General features: G+C 39.3%; 1 protein-coding gene across 3 annotated transcripts in view; it reads left to right on the plus strand.

The window, feature by feature from the left end:
* Positions 1-14602, plus strand: part of Tmem117 (transmembrane protein 117) — a 376216-nt gene that overhangs the window by 196636 nt on the left and 164978 nt on the right. The gene's annotated exons all lie outside the window — the stretch shown is intronic.

Raw genomic sequence — 14602 nt, forward strand, 5'->3', positions numbered from 1 at the left:
AAGCGCAACCTTGTGTATAGCTACTTACGAATAGAAGCACAAATTCTAGCTTTTGCTGTCTCCCAACTGGAATTTCTCTCAGAAATATAGAAAAGAATTCCATCATATGTAGTACATATAATGTATGTAATTTATATTCATTTATTAAAAATTTATGGAATATGTTATGGTAAGTGTGTGAAAAGCACTTAAGAAGAGGTGTTGAAGTACATTAAAATACGAAAGACACTGAGGATATTTCTTATTGAAAGCCATTCCCCATAGAGGCAAAGGATAGTCATTATTTTTTTTTTCTTTCCATTCCTCACTTAGGGCTTCTTTCAGGCACATTATACTGTATTTCCATTACTCCCTTTATATATCCTCAAGGCAGGCATCTCCTTTGTCCATACATTCTTTGTGATTTTCCTAACAAAATGCCCCAGAACTATTAAAATTTCATTTATCCACCATTTACCTGAAGAAGTTTGAGCAAATGTCTGGAGACATTGATATTTGATTATTTTTTTTCCTCCTCTGAAGTCAATGATATAATGAAATAAAGGCTGGTGTGTTAATACTCGCTCAGATCAGAAGTCTTAAAAAGAAGCTATGAGCCCCTTCTAGAGTTCTTTTGAAGTGGTTGGGTTAGTCTCTTTTGCTTCTTTTATCTTTCACAGTTTATCACTTTGTGTAGGCTAAGCACTATTCTAAGTATATTAATCAATCTTCTATTACTTAATTTTATATTATTTCACTATCTTACATTGATTTATATTCTTATGTTCTAATATATAGTATACAATACATATTATGTATTACTATATTACATATAGATTGATATTATGTGTCAATAGCATATTGTATTATATACACTATAATATACTTCTGTCCTATTATCTTGTATTGTCTTGCATTGTGTTATTGTATTATATGTTACACTATATTACACTCAATTCCATTCTATCATCTACAAATATTATATTTTTGTATTATATCTATTCATTTATTTGTGGGTTTTTTTTTGTTTCGGTGCTAGGCCTTGAACTCAGGGCCTGGGTGCAGTCTCTGAGATTCTTTAGTTCAAGGCTAGTGCTCTACCACTTGAGCCACATCTCTACTTCTGGCTTTTTGGTAGTTTATTGGAGATAGGAGTCTCATGGGTTGGCTTTGAACCATGATTCTCAAATCTGTCTCCTGAGTAGCTAGAATTACTGGTATGAGCCACCAGGGCCTAGCTTAAACTATATTTAGAGTAGTGTTTATATATAAATGTATTCTATTTTTATGTAATATAATTCTATCCATGTATGTTCAAAACAATGCTTCTATATAAATATAGAGAGAGTATATATATAGAGAGAGAGAGAATATATGCACAATGTAATTTAGAATAATACTTATACACAAATGTACCATATTTATACTAATAAAATTATATGCCACCTATATTCAACAATGGTTAAGTATTATAAACACACATGTACAATGCTTACAAGTACTTGGCTTACCTGAGATTCTAAATTAAAGGTAAAAAAATTGATAAGAGTAATGCACCTCTAAAAGAAGGACATCTTAATAACTGGTGCTTATTTCATTACACTGCTGATTCTTAACTTCCAAAAATATAAACTCTTTTCTGGCTCCTCAGAGCCCTAGAACAAGTATAGATACCAAAACAAGGGAAGTTAAAAGTTTTGTCCTTGCACAAGGTCACGTGACTAATGCAGAAATTAGATTGAGACCCAGGCTAAATCTCCTTCCTTCTCTCTGTCCCTCCCTTTCTTCTTTTATTTTATGCCAGTACTGGGGCTTGAACTCAGGGTCTGGGTACTGCTCTTTAGCTCTTTCACTAGTGGCTAGCACTGTACCCCTTATGTAGCAGCTTTACTTCTGGCTTTTTGGTGATTAATTGAAGATAAATGTATCACAGACTTATCTACCTGGGCTGGCTTTGAACTTTGATCCTCACATCTCAGATTCCTGATTAGCTAGGATTATGGATGTAACTGGTAATTGATTCTGAATCTCACATATGAATCTTTGACCTACTATACTATCCTACCAAGCTAAATAATTTTCATGGGACCATTTAATGGTAGATCTCAAAATGACATGGAATGTTCATTGGACTGATTTTTTTCTCTTAGTTGGTCAATTGAATTTGCTGAATTTTATTATCAACTAAAAAGAATGGTGTATATTTCTTTTTGCATACCAACTATACTTCCATTCTATCCAGCCAGACTATTAGTTCTGAGGTGTATAAAATTCAGCTGTTTATTCTGGTTCCCTTTTGACAAATGCAGGTTGTGGGAAAGCATTCTACTTCCAGAACTAAAAGAAAGTTCAAGAACAAGTTTTATACTATTGTGGTTTGAGATAGATATTGCAATTCTTGGTCATTTAAGTGCTAAGTGTTCTGTTTATGTGAAATTGCCATCTTTTAGAAGTTGTTGGCCTCAAGGATTTTGAGAGTACTAAACAGTTTTATATTTGTGGACTATGTAGCATTTGTAGTTAAATGTTCCATAAACATCAAAAGGAAATTTATAGCAATGAAGTACCTTGTACTTAGGTTTTGTTGTTATTGCTTTATAAAAGCTATTATATCGTGTTTCAAGTAAATGAAGTATTGGAGTGAATAAAAGGGATATTTTGATAAGAAATTGTTGTCTTTTTCTCTTCTTTTCTTGCTTTCCTTCTTTTTTTCTTCCCTCCCTCTCTCCCTCCCTCCCTCCATCCTTTCCTTCCTTCCTTCTTTCCTTCCTTCCTTCCTTCCTTCCTTCCTTCCTTCCTTCCTTCCTTCCTTCCTTCCTTCCTTCCTTCCTCCCTTCCTTCCTCCTACCTTCCTCTCACTTTTTTGAACATAAGAGTGTACAAGTAGAGGAGTTAATTAAGTATGCAGTTGTAATTAGTGACTACCCAGGTATGATTTCCAAAGATATCAAATAAAACAGCAATGTCAGGATAGTTGATCTGTTTAAAGTTCTGAATTCAGACCTCAGAGTCTTCTTGTGGGTTCAAATCCTATTTGCTTGGCCTGGTGGCTCATGATTATAATCCTAGATACTCAGGAGGTTGAGAGCTGAGGATCAGGCTCAAAGCCAGCTTGAATTGGAAAATTAATGAGACTCTTGTTTCCAATTACCCAGCAAAAGGCTGGAAGTGGAAGTATGGCCCAAATAGTAGATTACCAGCCTTGAGCAAAAAAAGCCAACTGAGACCCTAAAGCCCAGTACCAGTACCCAACCCTCCCCCCCCAAAACCCAAAATCCAGAAGATAAATTCTACACAAAATATATTTTTGATTCTATAGACCAGCATCACAGGGTAGCACATGTGCCAATTTAAAAATGCAAATTGTTCTTGCCTTAACTCCTAACCAAAGGATGTAAGAAAGTATTGCCTAAAATGACTTAGGCAATGAAATGAGATGAAATCAGAAACCATCATTTTCATTTTCATTTCATGTCTTTTTTTGGGGGGGGTCTGGTTTTGGGGACTGAACTCTGGGCCTGGACTCTATCCCTCAGCTCTTTACCTTAAGGCTAGCGCTCTACCACTTGAGCCACAGTGCCACTTCCAGCTTTTTTCTTTTTCTTTCTTTTTGCTTATGTCGTGCTGATGAATTGAACCCAGGGCCTCATGCATGCAAGGCAAGCGCTCCAGTGGTAGAGCGCTTGCCTTGCATGCATGAGGCCCTGGATTCGATTCCTCAGCACAGTGGTAGAGCGCTTGCCTTGCATGCATGAGGCCCTGGATTCGATTCCTCAGCACCACATAAGCAAAAAGAAAAAAGCCAGAAGTGGCGCTGTGGTTCAAGTGATAGAGTGCTAGCCTTGAGCTGAAGAGCTGAGGGGACAGTGCCCAGGCCCAGAGTTCAGGCCCCACGACCGGACCCAAAAAATAACTAAATGAATAAATAAAAATAAAAATACACCATAAAAGACACTGTGAACCTGTAGCTACTGAAGAAAAAAAATGAAAGCTAACAATTTTCAAGATCTCAGTATTTTTTTCCTTTGGCTTATGTTACAATTATCCTAATTTCTATTTGGCATTTTCAATTGCAACTGGAGTTGATGGAAGGTTTCTCTTTGGCAGGTTTTTTTCCCCTCCAAACAATGCATTTTATTTTGCTTAAATAAAAAAAAATTAGGAAAATCAGCTGCTTTTCAGCCCATCCAGATGGTAGATACTTAAAAATAGTCCTTTGTTTTGATCATCTGATCACTTTCAAAAAGGAGAACAAATTTTCCTGAGGCCTCTTTGCATCCTTTGCCTTCTGAGGTCTTTAAGTCTCTATTGTTACACCATTGATGTCTTCCTGAAATTGTGTTTTTAAAAATCATTTTAGGGTGGCTCTGCTGGGCTTGAACTCAGGGCTTTGTGCTCTTGCTTAGCGCTTTTGCTCAAAGGTGGCACTTTACCAATCAAGCCACATCTCCACTTCCAGCTCTTTGCTGGTTAATTGGAGATTAGAGTCTCTCAGATTCATCTGCTTGGGCTGATTGTGTAGCTCTAGCTTCAGATCTCAGCCTTCTGAGTAGCTAGGATTATAGGTATGAGCCATTGCTGCTTCAGCCTTCCAAAATACTTTTATGTGCTGTACCTTATTGAATAAGTTGTCTCTATACGTCATTTTAAAATATTTTATCTAATTTTCATCCTGCAAAACGAGGGACCTTTAGTATTCTCTTCTTGGGGCCCGATTTGTTTATTCCTTACTTCATTCCTTTAGCAAATATACAATAAGAATAGTGGGTGGATCAGTAAGCATGGCATTATATTAAGTGTGGCAATGATGCCCAGATAATGACACCCACACAAGACTTGCTGATTGTCTCTGTATAGGATTTCTTGGTCCTGTAACTGTTGTTGTTTGATTCCAATCTTCCCAACCTTCTTTCAGGGATCCGAAATCATCAACTAGTGAATCTCAGTGAATGATAGTGGTTTTGCATGCTGAACTTGTATGACTAATAAATGCCAGAATTGTAAACACCACTATCCTCAAAGCAGATGCGTCTGATTTAGTACAAGTGCGAACCAATTGATCGGAGAGAAAAGGGTGAAAACAGGAGTGGGAGAGGACAAGGGCTGGGTTGAATCGGAGGAGAGATTCCTTGCAAAGAGACATTGAAATTCAGCTCCCCGTAAAAATACCATCGATGAAAAAAAAAATCACTAATGCTAAGGACGATGTGACTAGAACATAAATTCTGGCCACCAGTAACTTGGTAGGGACTCCTGTTTTATGTTATTTACATATTTGTTTTCTGGCTACACATATAATATAAATTTAAAACAACTTCACTGGGGGAGCAAACCCTGTCTAGCACTGAATCCTGAATCCAAATTTCAGTACGGACCCAGTCTCAGCCTCAGTTTGCTTCTTTCTTTTTCTTTTCTTGTGTTATTTATACATACTAGCTTCAAAGCTTAGACTTATGGCTTTGTGCTCTCACTTTGCTTTCTCATGGTGGGTGCTCTACCATTTGAGCCATGCCTCCAGTCCAGCATTTTGATAGACCATCAGAGATGGAGCCTTGAAGACTTTTCTGCCTGAGCTGGCTTTGAACCACAATTCTCTGTGTCTTAGCCCCCTGGGTAGTTAAGATTACAGGTGTGTGTGTGAGAGCTCCTGTTGCTTGGCTCCCAGCCTCAACTGTCTTCTTGGCACCAGGGGTACAGCGCTGTGTAGATGCCTCCATTGACTCACCCTGCTGTGCAACATGCAGGTCCTTCATTTCCCAGACTGATTGGTGGAGGCCTGCCTGGGGGATGGCTGTGGCTCAGGGAGGCAGACAGGAGCTCAGGCTACTGGGGGAAGGGCCTCACAGAGATACTGGAGAAGGTACCACAAGGAATGTGTCTCCAGGCACACTGCTCATTTTGCCTCAAGACTCAACAGACAACATCTTGCTCAAGGCAGGAAAACTGGGTGTGTTCTATGGTCTTTGTGCCAGTTCCAGGAGCCTTGTGTATGGAAACCCTTTTCCAGTTCCCACTGCCCCTTCCTTAAAATAACAATCTGCTTTCTTCTTCTTGGGCACCAAGACTGCGCCAGCTGCAAGGTCTCAGACCAAGCCTGGCAAGAAAAGGACATGCCAGCGTTACGCTTTTCAAACAAGCAGGGCTACTGCTGGGCACCAGTGGTCACATCTATAATCCTAGCTACTCTGAAGGCTGAGATCTGAGACTCTTATCTCCAATTAACCAGCAAAGAGCCAGAAGTGGAACTGTGACTCAAGTGGCAGAGTGCCAGGCTTGAGCAAAAAAAAAAAATCTAAGGGACAGCGCCCTATCCTGAGTTCAAGGCCCAGTACTGGCACAAAACCAGTCAGTCAATCAAACAGGGCTCATTAACCTACAAACTTGATATGTGATAGCAGTGTTGAAAGAATGGTGTGTGGAGCAAATGTGGGCCATGTTCCTCATTGGAACATCTGTATCAGACCATATAAACTTAATTATCCCCAGATGGGCTCCAGTGCCCTGTTGTGTCATGGCTGCTAATATTCAAGGAAGATGAGAGCTCCCTGTATCCTAGACCTCGCTGATGAGGACAACCAGAATCCTTGTACCAATTAACACTTATTCCACCCAAACATTTAAGGCTCAAGTGGGCAACAAAGAACATTTTCATCATAACACTTACTGAAGTGTTAACGAAATGCATGTGATTGTGGTCAGGTCGGCATTCCCAGCAGGAGTATCAGAGAGACCTTTGAGCTCACGCTGTATTTGTTGACTGATTTGTTGGCTTTGGTTTATCATCAGAATAGAGTGTGTAGCTGGGTTCTTAATGAATATGCTTTGTGAAGATCTTAAATGAATGCAACTATGATTAAGATGTCAGTACTTATAAAGCTGTTATGCAGTTACTCTGTGTGTGTGTGTGTGTGTGTGTGTGTGTGTGTGTGTGTGTGTGTGTGTGTGTGTGTGTGTGTGTGTGTGTGTGTGTGTGTGCCAGGCCTGGGGCTTGCACTCAGAGCCTGGGCATTGTCCTTTACCTTGTTCTGCTCAAAGCTGGTGTTCTACCACTTACACCTCACCTCCACTTCCTGCCTTTTGATGGCTAATCAGATACGAGTCTTTGGATTTTTTCTGCTGGGACTGGCTTTGAACTATGATCTTGAGATCTCAGCCTCCTGAGTAGTTAGGATTACAGGTACAAGCCACTGCTTCCAGGTTTGCTGGTTCCTTTGACACAACTGATTTCCCTCCAACTATGCCAGCCTTCATGAGCACTGGCAAGAATCATTGTGCCCACATTTTGGGTTAAATCATTCAAAATATATTGTCACTCCAGTTATCAAGATAAGAACACCATTCTCCACCTCATCCAGCTCATAATCTAGAGATCCCACCAGCAAATGGTGTTAGTGTTCCTATCATTCATCCAACGGGTGGCTTACTTCTAATAATTAGTACTTAGAGAATATGGCTGTGAACTCCTGAGAGATCAATGATAAAGCACATGGACTTATGTTTATTAACACTGCTAGTGTTTCAAAAAGAAATGATAGATTTAAAAAATTATAAGCCGGACACCAGTGGCTAATACCTGTAATCCTAGCTACTCAGGAGGCTGAGATCTGAGGATTGCAGTTCAAAGCCAGCCCGGGCAGGAAAGTCGTGAGACTCTTACCTCCAATAAACCACTCAAAAACTGGAAGTGCCACTGTGGCTCAAGTAGTAGAGCGCTCGCCTTGAGCTGAAGAGCTCAGAAACAGTGCCCAGGCCCAGAGTTCAAGCCCCATGACCAAAAAAAAAAAATTATACTTAAACTTGTTGGAAAGCTTATCTTGCAGATGATAAGTTCTATCTTGAAGGCCTTCCTTTAGATAAAAACTTGAGTTTGTATTTCCCAGGGGTCATTTCACAGGTGTATGATCTTAATTTTTTCCTTACTCCCTTCCCTGTGCCTCATCATCTATGTATAAAGTGAGTTCTTACCACACTGTTGTAAAGACTGAGACAATGCATCGAATAAGGCATGCATTTGAATTAAACAATGTTTAGGGATGGTCTCATGAGACTCTTAACTCCAATTAACCACCGGAAAACCAGAAGTGGTGCTGTGGCTCAAGTGGTAGAGTGCTAGCCTTGAGCTGAAGAGCTCAGAAACAGTGGCCAGGCCCAAAGAAAAACTGGGAGAGAGTGAGGAAAGGGTTGACATTGTTCAAAAAGAAGCATACTCTTCACCTGATGATAGAATAACCTCTCTTACAACACCTTTATAATAATGATAAAAAATTAAAAGAACTGTCTTTGGAAAACATTATACTTAAGTATGTGCTCAAAGAGGCTTCAATTCAACATTTTAGTTTGTGACTACAGTGTGTCTTGATCAATATCAACCTTTACTTCTTTGTTCTCCCTCATCTCTCTCAAGTATGTGTGTGTGTGTGTGTATGTGTGTGTGTGTGTGTGTGTGTGTGATTTCACTGTTTCATAAGGGAGAGCATTTAAAATTTTAGTGCACAATTGGCATTTTCTGAATGAAGGTTTTTTTTTTTTACTAATTTTAATATCTCCATAAAATATTTCCACCATAACTCGGCGGAACCTGAACAGATACCAAGATTGTATAATCATTATTTCACATAGCAAGCTCTTTTTTTTTTTTAGTTCAAATGAGGTCAGCATTAAGTAGGTCACACTAAATTATAAATGTACCTGATGTTAGCATTATGTCATTTGCCAGAAACTTCTCTGGTTGTAGGAATTAGATATGAATTATATGAATTATGTAGAATGATAAAAATTCATGATGAAAAGCTTATATTCTCTAAGGAATACTCTCTCTCAGGTATGCTTTTCAGAAGATGAGAAGAGTCTTGCGTGGGGAGAATCAGAGTCCCTACTTAGGAAAGTAAATGACTAAAAAGTAGTCACTTTGAAAAATGAAGAATTTTTAAAATACAATCTTGGCACAAAGTAGATAACTTGAAGTTTTAACTGCCATAAAACTTTCTGCCATCTAATTTTCCATCCTGATGGGCTCTGGATTAAAAATAAAATTTGCATTTGAGGTAGAAATGAGGGGTTCACTCACATAGCTCTATTTCAGTGGAGTTCAAGTAGAAGATTTTATTAAGATACCAAGTTCAACTAGGTGCTGATGGCTAATGCCTGTAATTCTAGCTACTCAGGAGTCTGAGATGTAAGGATGGAGGTTCGAAACCAATCTGGGCCAGAGAATCCATGAGCCTTTATCTCCAAGTAACCACCAAAATACTGGAAGTGGAGCTACTTTATCAAATGATAGAGCCCAGCTTTAAGCGAAAATGTCAAGTGATAGAGCAAGGCCTTGAGTTCAAGTCCAAGTATCAGCATGTCACTGCCTACGCCTTCACCCCAAATACTAATTTCCTCTCCTTTAAAATAGATAATACAGAACAGTGCAGAGGCAAAGAAATTTGGGTCAGCTATACTATATGGGAAGCAAACCTGGTGATCAGATGTATGAAGATGGTATTTTCCTAGTCTATGCCAATCCATCAGGGACTCCCTACCTGATTTTCCTGTTATTTGTGTTTCCACAACACTTCCTTGAGTTGTCTATAGAAGTGAAGTTCAGGGTCAATGAAGAGGTGGCCACAAAGGAATTCCAAACAAACCCCAGGAGAATTGTAAAGGTAAAGGAAGAATGGATTTTAATTGGAAACTTTTGAGCAAACAGCTGTGCCAGAACAACAACTTTTGATGGGAAGTGGATTTTGACAGAAGCTTAGATCCCTCATAGTTCAACGCTGTTCATTTGTCAACATAAAGGCAAGACAAAATCTTAGGGGATTAAGCAAACTCCAAGGCTAAAAATACAGTTTGACATTTCTTGAATGCACTTGACAAGACTCTACACAAATATTATATTCATATTCCTTCCAAGGAAGGGGAGAATTTTAAGGGAGGCCGAGTTCTTGTATTTAAATTCATATGTAATCTTTGGTTGCCATAGCAGCTCAAAGAATTTAGTCATATATAGTTTGGCTTTCCATGTTGAGTATACAGTTTTGTGTTATCTGTGTGTGGATTGGAAAAAAGTAAAGTTTAAAAATATTATTTCAGATATTAACTTGCATTTGGGAACCAAATAAAAAAAACTAGTAAATCCTGAAAAGGTCAGTTACTCAGATTCTGAACCATAGGAATGCAACACAATAGGCTATTGATTATTGATCACGTGTGTGTGTGTGTGTGTGTGTGTGTGTGTGTGTGTGTGTGTGTGTGTGTGTGTGTGTTGATACTAGAACTTGTACTCAGGGCCTGGGTACTGTCCTGAGTTTTTTCACTCAAGGCTGGTGCTCTACCGTTTGACCCACAACTTCTCTTTTGTCTTTTTGCTGGTTAACTGACGATAAGAGTCTGTCAACTCTCCTGCCCAGGCTGGCTTTAAACCATGATCCTCACACCTCAGCCTCCTGAGTAGCTAGGATTACAGGTGTGAGCCACCAGTGCTTGGACAACCATGTTGTTAATTAACATCTGCTTGGGTCTGCTTTGTTCTTTGCCATCTTACTATCCATTAGGTTGTAGCTAATGCACACATGGAGAAGAAAGATGGTGAGAGAAAGGTGCAAATGCCAGCAGTGTCTGAGACTGGGCTGGTGTGCATGGGATGGCTAATGCTGGTTGGGAGAAGTCTCTGCAGGGAGATGCTATGATGGTAAGCTGATTGATGGGCTTGGATGAACAATTTTAATGGGGAGGAAACTGGAAAACTATCATCCAGATTCTGGAATAATTCTTCTGCAGCGGGAGCCATGAGTGACAATCAATAGTCACCAAATATTGTAAGCATGGCAGGTGCAAGGTAGGACCCTGTACAGCTTCAAATGCTATGTGGGCTATGTGTTCATCCCCTACTTTCTTGCCCTTTTCTCTTTTACCTTGAAGCTGTTACTTGCCAGCTTGTTGGAGTCTAGCTCTTGCTCTGTTTAGTGGTCAGATAAACAGACTGCCCTGTCCAATAGCATTATTTACTCTCTAAAGGGTTTATCCTTTAAAAAAAATCCAAAACTGGCTGGGTGCAGTGGCTCCCACTTATAATCCTCACTCCACAGAAGACTTGAGATCTGAGGATCTCAGTTTGAAACCAGCCACAGTAAGAAAATTTGTGAGACTCCAGTTAACCACCAAAGCAACTGGAAGTGGAGCTCAAGCGGTTAGAGTGCTAGTCTTGAACACAAAAGCCTCAGGGGCAGCACTCAGGTCCTGAGTTCAAGCACCTAAACCAACATACATATACACACATATGCACACATTCACATGCACATACTCACACACAAACAAAAACCTCCCAAACTGCATATGGTTAATTAGGCAGAAACAGTTGCAGACCTGTGCTTAAGTAGTTGTACAAAGGGGTTTTCAGTCAACAGATCAGTTTCTGAGTGCAATGCACCTTGATCATTGTCACCCCCTCCTTCTCCCTCCTTCCCCATCTCTCCCAACCCCACCCCTCCCCTCTGGTTACCTAATTCCATTTTCACCTATGTATATTGGATATTATAACCGCATTCTTCTACTCTTCCTCTCTCCATCTGCCTGCCCCCCTCTCCTTGACCTCCATCCCCTACCTCTCAATTCTACCTTCCTGGTATTCATTTTAATAGAGTGAAAGCTAGTTGTTCAAATGAGTTACACCATTAGAATCCCCTCTGCACATACCATACTGTAATTAATGTATTTGTGTATGTATGCATATGAAGCTGTATATATTTCTATATATTTATAATTTAGATCTAACTTTCACATAGAAGAGAAAACATGCCCTTTCTCTCTCTGAGCCAAACTTACTTCATGACATAGGTAGCTCCAGGTCCCTCCATTTCTCTGCAAATCTTCCTGATGAATGAGTAAAATTTCATGTGTGTGTGTGTGTGGGAGGGGTGCACATGTGTGACATTTTCTTCTGATTCACTCACCCATTGTAGGGCATCAGAGAAGTTTCCATAACTTAGCTATGGTGAATAGTGCAGCAATGAATCTGGGTGTGCAGATGCTTTACTTTATCCTGGCTTGCGATCTTTGGATAAATGCCCAAGAATTGTGCTTTTGAAAGCAGAGCTGTGGTTTTGAAAGCTTACCAAATGTTAACCTCCCTTTGGAGGTTAGCATTTTTTTCCCTCAAACAGTGGGACAATAATTTCTAATGAAAGCTTCGCCATTCATGCTTGAAATTCATGAGTATAATGTGTAGCCAGGTAATTACAAGATTTGGCGTCAAACTGTGAAGCGTATAATTTCTTCATGCCTATAAATTAATACTTATACCCTAACACACAAGCATATTTACTATTCTTCCCAAACCTGCTATTACGAGTAAAAGTGAACTGATAAAATTGTTATTAATTACTTTGCAACTTAGTAGAAAATATCCAAAGTGAACTTAACAGAGTTGTTAGTTTAAAAAGTAATCTTAAAACAAAAAGGAGGGGATATCTCAAATAGTGAAGTTCCATAGAAAGATGAAATCAAAGTTTAGCAAAATAATAATAATAATAATAATAATAATAATAATAATAATAATAATTTGAATTTATCCTAGTGGGAATTTTTCAAAAGGAGAGTAACTCTACAAATCTTATTGGCATATATACAAATAATACTCATTATCCAATTTTAATTTTGGTTTGTTTGTTCTTTTTCCATGAATGGCAATAAAAAGATTTTTGTGAGAAAAATATAATCTAACTAAAGTTCTCACAGTTGAGAGTTCACCTATGAGAAACTTGGGATTTCCTAGCCAGTGTAGTAAGAAAGGGATATTTTCACACAGATGGGAAAATTGGCACTTTATGGTTTATCAAAAAAATGGTCCTCTCGCTCAAGTGGTAGAGCATTCGCCTTGAGCTGAAGAGCTGAGGGACAGCACCCAGGCCCAGAGTTCAAGCCCCATGGCCAACAAAAAAAGAAAAAGAAAAAAAGAAAGAAAGAAAGGAAGGAAAGAAGGAAGGAAGGAAGGGAGGAAGGAAGGAAGGAAGGGAAGGAAGGAAGGAAGGAAGAAAGAAAGGGGGAAAATGGTTCTCTCTTTGTTAATGATGGGGAAAATACACCCTGAATAAGTTTAATAGAAACATTCTTGAGGCAGATTACTGTTGTTGCTCAAAATCTGTACGATCTGGGTGATCACATGCAGCAGTGATACTCACTAGACACTATGCTGGGAATGAACTATGTGGATGGGGATGAGAGGGATCTGGGAGAGGATGAGGAAAGAGGTCACATTGTCCAAACAGAATCTGCTCATTACATAACTTATGTAACTGTAGCCCCTCTGTACCTCATCTTTAAAATAATAATTAAAAAAACCACACTAGGAAGCAAAAGAGGTGAGGGGGCGCTCAGAGGGAAAGGGGTAGAGGAATAAAGAGAGAAGGGGAGAAGACAGCCAAGAATCCAATATATGCCCTACAAAGTTAAGAAGAGTGATGGAGGAGGCTGAGAATGTTCAAAGAGGTGATATCGATCCAGGTATATTCAATTTATAAACCTCTTTGTTAAATGGCAGTTCATTTGTACAACTACTTAAGATCATAATTTAACAAATTTTTAAAGAAAAGGATCCAGACTACCAGATGCCTGGAGAGAAGCAAAGTATGAACAGCAGAGAGGGCACAGAAGTAAATGTAGGTAATTTGGAATAATGCTCATCTACAGCAAGGTTCTTGCTTTCAGATCAGAGCAGATGGAAGCAGAAAATCTGTGGCCAAAGGAAGGCTGAGAGAATTGGCAGGTTGTAAATTAGCAGGACCCTGATACTAACCTGCAAAGCAACATGACATTTCCTGATGGCGTTCCAAGGATAAAAATAAAGAATGAGAATGAGGAAGTAGGTTTTATGCCCTTCCTGGAGGAAGATTTATGCATTAGTAAACAGCAAAAGGTTTTTTAGATCTGCCAACTGAAATCAGATAAATAGATGGATAGACAGATAGATTTAAGATAGCAGATAGGTAGGTGATAGATGGTTGATGATAGTAGGTAGATGATAGAGACAGGGAAGATAGAAAATAGTGAAAAGTCAATTTGGGGGTCTGGGAAGGTGGCTTGGTGGTAGAGTGCTTGCCTTGCATGCACTGGGTTGGATTCCTCAGCACCACATAAGCAGAAAAAGCTGGAAGTGACGCTGTGGCTCAAGTGGTAGAGTACTAGCCTTGAGCTGAAGAGCTGAGGGACAGCACCCAGGCCCAGAGTTCAGGCCCCACAACAGACAAAAAAATAAGTCAATTTGGAATTCATTCTTGAATTTTTCTTTTCTAAAGAGCTCTTCTATTTATACATGCCTAAAGTCTTTAAGAATGTAGAAGGATAGCTATCTGCATAAAACTGATTATGTTTTGCTATAGTTTGCAGATGAAAATTAATTAGAAAATATGCTAAAAATAGTCAGAGATGATAGATGATAGATGATGATAGGTAGATAGATGTGGGAATGGATGAGGAGGTAGGTAAATTTCTGTGTGGGGGGATGGCTCCACATGTGCATGTGCATACTGGGATTTGAACTCAGATGCTGGGCACTGTCCTTTAGCTTTTCTCTTATTCTGATTCTTTATCTTGTGAACCATAGCTCCACTTCTGGCCTTTTCCTGATCCGTTGGAGATG

The sequence above is a fragment of the Dipodomys merriami genome, unplaced genomic scaffold (assembly GCF_024711535.1).
Source record: "Dipodomys merriami isolate MVZ:Mamm:240054 unplaced genomic scaffold, mDipMer1.0.p SCAF_10, whole genome shotgun sequence".
NCBI classification, from domain to species: domain Eukaryota; kingdom Metazoa; phylum Chordata; class Mammalia; order Rodentia; family Heteromyidae; genus Dipodomys; species Dipodomys merriami.